At 38.2% G+C, this 8,297-nt stretch overlaps 1 pseudogene; it reads right to left on the reverse strand.

Annotated features, from left to right (window-relative positions):
* Positions 1 to 857: 857 nt before the first annotated feature.
* Positions 858 to 1,909, reverse strand: LOC149263023 (MLO-like protein 11 pseudogene; annotated as a pseudogene).
* Positions 1,910 to 8,297: the final 6,388 nt, after the last annotated feature.

An 8,297-nucleotide genomic window follows, 5' to 3' on the forward strand; every position in this document is an offset into this window, starting at 1 on the left:
CCATCTCTAAAGAAGTATCAGTGCTTGTGGCATTGTAGAGGCATAAGACAACATTCTCTGCACTCCTTGAATATAAAGCAAAGTTGACAGATCCATCCCTGCCCATTGAAAATCCAAGAGGATCTGGTTTTCCTCGACCAAAACCAACAGGCAGACAAAAATTCTTACCCAAATGAGTCCTGACCCAAAGATCATTGGAACTCTTTAATACAAATGTAAGAAATAAAGGTGCTTGGCTTGAATCAAATGCTAAGTCCAGGGTATGGGAACCTGTAGGATCTTGCTGGAATGGAGTTTTCATAAATTTTTGTTTATTACAGTCACAGATGTCGTACCATTAGGTACACTAGCAGCATCCAGAACTACCAATCTTGAAGAATTTGATAGATATAGACCCCAATGCAAACATAGATCACGGTCCAGATCACCAAATCTTCGTGGCAAGAAAACTTCAATGGTTACTTTGTATACTGTATCCGCTCTTCCAACAAATGCCTTTACCTCTCCTCTAGCATCTGTTTGAAACAGGTAGACTGATTCACTGGTACTGAGAGGACTTTCTTCCCTTCTCTCTGATCGGTTTCCCACCTTTTGAAGAGAAGATGAGGAGTGAAGACAAAACGTATGTGCAAAAGCATCAACGTCTAAAGAGTGCCCATGAGCATTCAATATCCTCTTTTTTACTCTTCTATATCTGCTAATGCAATTGTACTTCACTTTTTCCTAAGAAACATGCAAAAAATGGACTTCTGGTATTCTTGAAGTTGGTCCCAGGCACCTCAGACAGATAGCTGTAAGAATGTCTGAATGGTACATAATGTATATTCCATGAACATCTTAAAGAAAATTTAGGAAGCTTACACCGACATCCATAGCGTGTATAATGCCCCAACATATCCAATGAAACATGCCAAACCAGTTGCAATAATATGCTGCAGCTTCGCTCCCAAAAATGAGGATGAGAACAATAGGGACAAAAGAGATCCAGAAGTATAAATTAGCATCATGCACATTGAATAGCATAAAAGCAATGACAAAACCCCACAAAGGTGCACTGAGACCAACAATCTGCTTGAATTCATCCTCCATAGAACGTATCATATAGCTGTGGAAGTCATATTTAAATGGCAAATTGTGATTTGTCACAAATCCCATTCTCAAAGTTATGTAATCAGCTTTTGTAACAGTTTGACCAAAACTGCCGAAGAAAACATACCACCCAAGCAAAGAATCTGTTTCTGCTCCAAGTTGTTGTTGTGTGGTATTTAACAAAAGTTTATTGCCTTATCAAGGTCAGTGCTCATGAAATTTCTTTTAAATTGGCATGAGTATTTGCATGTGCCTCATTCTCCCAATCCCTCCATGTGTAAATCTTTACAATTGCCAACACCATTGTTAAGCAGCTGTAAAAAATATGTGTGACTGCCATAACGAAGATAAATCGATGAAGCTGCTCCAGACCTTCCAATGAAACAAAAGGCTCTTCACCTTCTTTGCAATGGGAGGCACCGGCTTCACTACTTAGAACCCGCCTCCATGTGTTTCCTGTAGAAAACACAAATCCCAGGAGTTTCCGTGTAGGCTTTTCGTGCTCATCCCCAGATTCAGCGTCGTCAAACTGGTGGACATAACAAGGATAGAAAAAGGGCTTGTAATACTGTGAAGGGATACAAATACGAGATATATAACTCGCGGTTGTCGTCAGCAATAATGAAAGAAACCCCAACAACATCAGTTCATCTTACATAGTCTCCAATGCATGAAACAGAGCCTTCCTCTTTGATGCATGCAGCCAATGGCCTAACCGGTGAATCGATCGCTCGACCAACAAGGAAACGACCACCAATACCGTTAGCACAGTGGCTACTGACCATGTTGGTGTTATGGCCAACGACCTCACCTCCCCCATTATAAGGTTTCCAGCATATTTGTGACCACCAATGTGTGAGCATGAACTCACAGCTACATGAACTTTGAGGCTTGGAGATTCTATATCTCCTTTTGAAACTTGCAATCTGAGCTTACGACGACACCTAATGACCTAATGATAAGGATAAGCGGTCGAATTGACAGGCAAAGGGTATAAGCTGATCACTGATAATGGATTTTGATGGATATGACAGTTGTGTAAGATTGGCTATGGATTAGGACAAATCCAGCTAGACCGGGTTTCTGTGCTACGAAGTCACATGAAACATGTTGCGCTGCGAAAACACCTAAAACTGACTCATGCGCTACGAAATCACTTAAGGAGCTTTGTAGCACATAATAACCTTTGAACAAAGCTGACACATGGAAATTGTGTGAATTATGAGGCCAGTGGTGAATAAGGATGTAGTGGACTCCTAAGACTCAGACTCTAAGACCAGATGAAAAGACTAGACCCAGAATTGACACCAACCCTTTGACAAACAATCAAACTGATGTGAACATTTTAAAATTTTTTCTTGAGTGATAACACGTTCATTCTCATAATTATTCTTCACTCTCAGTTGAGCGCACTCTCTCATCACAAGGGGTTTTGCTTCAATATTGATCATAAGTGTGTGGATTCTCAGTAAGTCTTTCACAATCTTGTTCTTGATTTCTTTTGTTAGATATAGTGGCGTTTATGTTTTCCTTAGTGTTGTTTTAGTTTGCTTTCTCTTATTTAGTGGCATTTTCATTCATACTTCTTTCGACAAGTGTCATCTTGATGTCTCAAGTGGCATTTCTGTGACTCTTCATATTCCAAGACCTTTCACCTTCTTGTCATGATTGCGAAAAAACTTATAAACACTTGCAGATCATTCCCTTCACTGTTATCATGATACAAACTTGTTTTTGGTATATACTTAGCTATTTTCAAGCCCATATTTGTGCAGAGTGCACTCCTGAGAAACAAAGACTCCTTGATCTTGAAAACTGCACCCAACAAGAAGCCTAACCTCTCTTGAGCACAACAATCTTTAAATTGGCCTCTTGTTCATTGTTTGTGTGCCCTGCACTCTTACTGCCTCCTCTTGAGTGCACAAGACACTAGAAAGCAACAGTGTGCCTCCTTTCCCACTGTTAATGCATCTTGTGCCCTCTCTGGTCTCTTTTGAGTGCACAACACATCAACAAGCAACAGTCAGAGACTCTTTCCCCTTATGATTGTGCCCTGCACCCTTCTAGTCATTCTCTCTCTCCCCTTAAGTGCAAAGTGCATCATCAAGCCTCAATCATGCCCTATATGCCCACTGTTGTCTCAACATGCACCCTCTTTCTTGCCATGGCACGATGCTCAATTCCAGTGGCTAGTTTACTCACCTTGTGATATGCTTGTGCTTCCAATATTCCCACATATTCCTTTGTCACTGTCTTTTGAATACTTTTCATGTGATAGTTTTTCATGAGTGAATTTCCACTTGTAGGTGCTACAGATACAAGCTACATATGTCTCTCATCATCTACCTAGACAATTCCTCCTACCACCTGTTGAACTACATCAAAAGAAGTTTCAAAATCTAGTACTAAGGAGGAAATGGAAATCATCAAGACAACAGTCCCTATTATTTCAGATACACAGTTATATGAAAATCCATCAAAGTTTCATGGAAGAAAATTAAAGATACCTTCATGCAAAAGAAATTCCCAGAGAATTTGGAGGACAAGGGAGTTTATATAAACATCAAGTGGTCCAGAATGCACAAATTTGCATGTAGATTCCCAGTGATTCTTTGTGCAAAATCCATTGAATGGATCATGTTGTAACATATTTAACACAAATTTGGTCCTTCACAGTGAAAGTTGAAATGAGATTTCCTCTTACCATCCACATGATATTCATTCATATTATAAGATGGTAAGACCAAGGGAGTATGCAAACACATAGTTTTATGCAACTTGGGAAAATATCAATACTAAGGAAATCATCAAGTCCTGGTGCCAAGATCTTGCAATATTTTTTCAGGGACCAAGTGTAATTTATCCGACTAAATCCTTGAGAAAGGTCTATCAATATCTCATAGCGATTTGTTGTAGGTTGTATGGAGGGAAAAATGTTGAGTATTTGAGGAAAATTGGATTTTCTTACTCAACATTGTTGTCTCAAGAGGTAAAGTTTTCAATTGGGCATATATACTCTCATGAGTTGAAGCTTCAAATACAACAGGCTAAGACCACCCTACAAGCTAATAAATCACTATATTTCTATATGTTTACTTATCTGTTGGATGATATCTATACCCGTTATGAGTTCAATGAATGGAACTATACTCCACGGGAAAAAATACCTATCAACTTTCATTGTATACCATTGTCATAAGGTAGTTTTCAAGGAGTTTATGACAAACTGACAGAACACTTCTTTGCAGTGTTGTACATTATGATCTTTTAGATACAACCTCCTTACATGATAGATCAGGTGAAGGAGGCACTATATGATATTGTAGATTGGTTTTTTTCACCACAAGGCACATACATCAGATGTTTCAGGTGTAAGACAAACCCTCATATTATGCCGAAGTATGTGACCAATAAGGTGGTCTTGCAGGAGGTAGCCTATCAGCTAAATAATTGATTGTCTGCACCATTACACAGGAGGAAAAAGGCTCCTTGTCCCACTCTTCCTTTGATGATTGGACTATATGAGCTAAAGAGACTTAAGGCAGCTGATTTCAAAATTGAAGAACTCAACTGCGTTCATTTTGGAACACTGAACTTCCATAGATATGATCCAAGAAAAGTGTGTAGGGAACAATGTGAAAAGATATAGTATACCTGTCGATATAGAACTATGACTGTATGAGATAATGAAAATATTAAAAACTGGTACAATGCATTGAGAAAGGATCAGCTAGGAGGCGAGGCAGGTCCCTCCCAGGTTCCATAGGTAACCAATGTTCAGATGGAGGAGATTTGATAGGAAGAAACTGCTCAAGAGGACATTGTAGCAACCAGGAAGAAGTCGAAACATGATCCAATGGCAAAAAGTAGTAGGAAGTTCAAGGCTAATTCTATGAGAAAATGTGTGATTAAGGTAGAGAAGTAGAGGAAATAGCCAGAGGAGGAGAAACTAAAGTTAGAAGAAGAGTGCAAAAGAGAGGAGGAGCACTTACAAGAATAAGAGGAAAAGAAGAGATAAGATGATTACTGAAAGAAGAGGAGGAAAGGATAAGAACAACATAAGAAGAACTACATAAGCAATCCCAGGAAGAAAAAATTAATAGCATACATGAGGAAGAAGCCACACAGATAATGGGGGAAGAACAAATGGTCCATGAATTAGAAGAAAAATTATAGGAGGAGGATGTTATTGAGCCACTGGAAGATGAACTAGACATGCAGTCAGAGCCTCCTCTCGCAGATGATCATCTCTCATTTAATGAAATGGGAATCGTCCCTCCACCAAATGATAGGGTCATGGATGTATCTAGCCTTACGTTCGATCAGATGAAGAAGTGGATTGTGCAAGAAAGGCGAAGGTACTTTCCCAATGATCTTGCTCATCTAATCTCCATGTACATAGAGAAGGTGATAGTATCAATTACCCGAAGAAATCCTAGAGCAGTGATAGAAACTAATTTGGCTTTTGCGATAGAAGCACAAGACAATACCGCATACCTAAGTGAGAATGCATGATTGATGAAAGATCCATCTACTACAAAACAACAGTTTGACCATCTTGCCACAAAGAATCAATGGTTGTATGAGCATGAAAAAGATATGGGTATCCATATATAAATAATTAAAGGCAATGCAAGACACCATGAGGCAGTTGTATAATGAAATTATCCACTTGCATTAGATGGTAACATCCTTGGTTCAAATTCGGAAGAAATACCAAGAGATCCTTAAGCTTCTCAAGGTGACAAAAAGGGTTGTATATTTGATACCGGATTGGGGTGTTCAGTATCAAGATGTGCCTGAAAAATTTCTCAAGAAGGAAATAATAGTTATTGAGGTGGATCGAGTAGAGTTAAGACTTCACACTCAAAACTATGTCCACCTTAGTGAATAAGCAACCAACACCGTTGCTACTTATGTCCAACTGCATAGTGGCTTAGAGTCCCTGGCACAGAAGCACAAAGTACCTTCTATGGGTTCACTTGGAGAGATAAGAGGTAATGATGTAATCATGAGGGAGATACAAGAGTTTATTAAAAAATAAAGTAGGCAATAGATCAAGAAGGCTCGGAGATCACCAACAATACTATTCTATAGTGTGAAATTGAGCCAACTAAATTTCACATGAATTTATCTTAGTTGTGGAATAGTATGCAGTAGAGTTCCAAATCCATATTATCAGAAGATTTGGAGGTGAAGATGTGATATGTTGTAGAGCTTCTAGTTAGAGTCAAAGTCACCACAATAGAGTTCAAAGCATGGCATTCCTATATCACAAAATGAACTCCATATGCAAGCCACTGCTTTTTCTTTTTCTTCTTCATGAAGGCTATTTTGTCTTATTAGAGTCTTGTCCTATATAGCCAACATTTTGAAGTAATTTTATCTTTTATTAATAAATTTGATGTAAAAGAAGTCCAAGAAACACATGTGGAATGTGAAAATACACATGTGGAATGTAAAGAGATTTAAGAAAAATATGAAGAGTCACATGGAAGCCCATAGGTTATGGAAGTCAAAGAGTCATGAGGAAACTCAAGATTCACTATAATTTGTTATAAATAGGTCCTCATAACTCAAGTAAATGGCTTGGACCTTTAGATATTTGGCCTTGGCTTCTCTAGTTGTGCGTAAGGGAGAAGATCATTCTTTTGGAGAAGCAAGTTGTAGCTTCATGTGCCAATATTGGAGCTAGTGTCTCATCAATGTAACAATGTACTTGGATCTTCCATTAATGATCAGAATCTCTTGGAACCAACACTCTTTCATGCATATATCGTAAATGTTGTAACACTATTCTTTATATGTTTGTGGTATATGTTGTGTTATACATCTAAAGATAATGAAATATTTCGTTGCTTTAGCTATGAATCTTGTTGAATGGAGTTGTTATGTGTTTATATGATCATTGTTATCTTGTGAAATGATTTGTAGGTTAATCAATGAATCTCTTATTTCTCTTGCAGGTCTCTCTTAGGATAATACTATTAATTTTCTATTAAAGGCTTGTCTCTTACCTCTCTCGTGTAGAAGCTCCTTTTACACCTTACACTTTATGCCTCATAAAGCTTGCATACTTTCTACCCAAAAATTATGGGTATGATCTCTTTTGTATGTTTTGTAGCCAAGGAATTCTTTATATATCACTCACGATGGTGGTTGGACCTTATATCTGGATGGGGCTCCTACGCCAAATGGTGTGAGGTCTACTTGGGACCTTATATCGAGAAGAGCCCCTGTATGTTCACGACATCCGACACCATCAACATGGTGATTAGTATAGTCATTTTTTTTTTATTATAATGTGGGGAAAGAAAGGGAGGCCGAGAACTCATTCATATCAATTTGTTCTAGGAGGGTGTTAGATCTATTTCAAACACACTATGACTCTAGTTGGACTTGGACTTGGATGGATAGGGAACCTGTGGAGGTTCCCTAGGCTAGGAAGTCATATAGACTTTCATAGTTGGCAAGGTGACAAATTCAATCGAGTGGTTCCAACGAGAGCACCACAACTGATCCACTATATCACGTATTCTTCTTCTTCTTGTTTTATTTATGTATATTTCTATAAATCAAGTTACTTACATTTTGTAATATGTTTTAAATCAAATCTATTTATTTATTTTATATATGTTATTTTAAAAAAAAATTTGTTGTGAATATTCCAATTTTTGTTGTTAAATTATACAAAATTTGTTTATGGTTGAGGACCCTAGGTTGGGTCCTCAAAGCTATGACTCCACCATGGAAAAAGGATTCCTAAAGCTAACTAAGGCCCACAAATCACACGAACAGGGTAACAAGTTGAGGTACAAAAATATAGAAACCTCTAACATATACTATATCATCCCCCATTAGCTTGCACAACCCAAAGTAATGCACCCCTTCATTTGCACCCACAGTCCCTCAAGTTATGCCACTTCCCTTCTAGGACTCTAGCATAGGTCAACTAGGAAGTCTTAGATCTCTATTACTCCAAGAGTTCTAACTTACATCAAGAATCTCTAGGTACCCTCAAGGCCTTATATAAGGAAACCTATCCCCACATTTCTCACTCCAAGGTTCTAGCCTTCCCTAGACAACCCAAGGAGAAGTGTACACCTAGATCCACCTAGGGTCCACGGGGAAACAATATCATAGGGTCACATTTCTAGAGAAATTCTAATAGTTATAGTGATCATACTGAATGAGAATAATGGAAAGAA

Source organism: Pinus tabuliformis, chromosome 6 (genome assembly GCF_031772625.1).
Source record: "Pinus tabuliformis cultivar Carrire ecotype Pingquan chromosome 6, CPIR1, whole genome shotgun sequence".
In the NCBI taxonomy this organism is placed as follows: Eukaryota; Viridiplantae; Streptophyta; class Pinopsida; order Pinales; family Pinaceae; genus Pinus; species Pinus tabuliformis.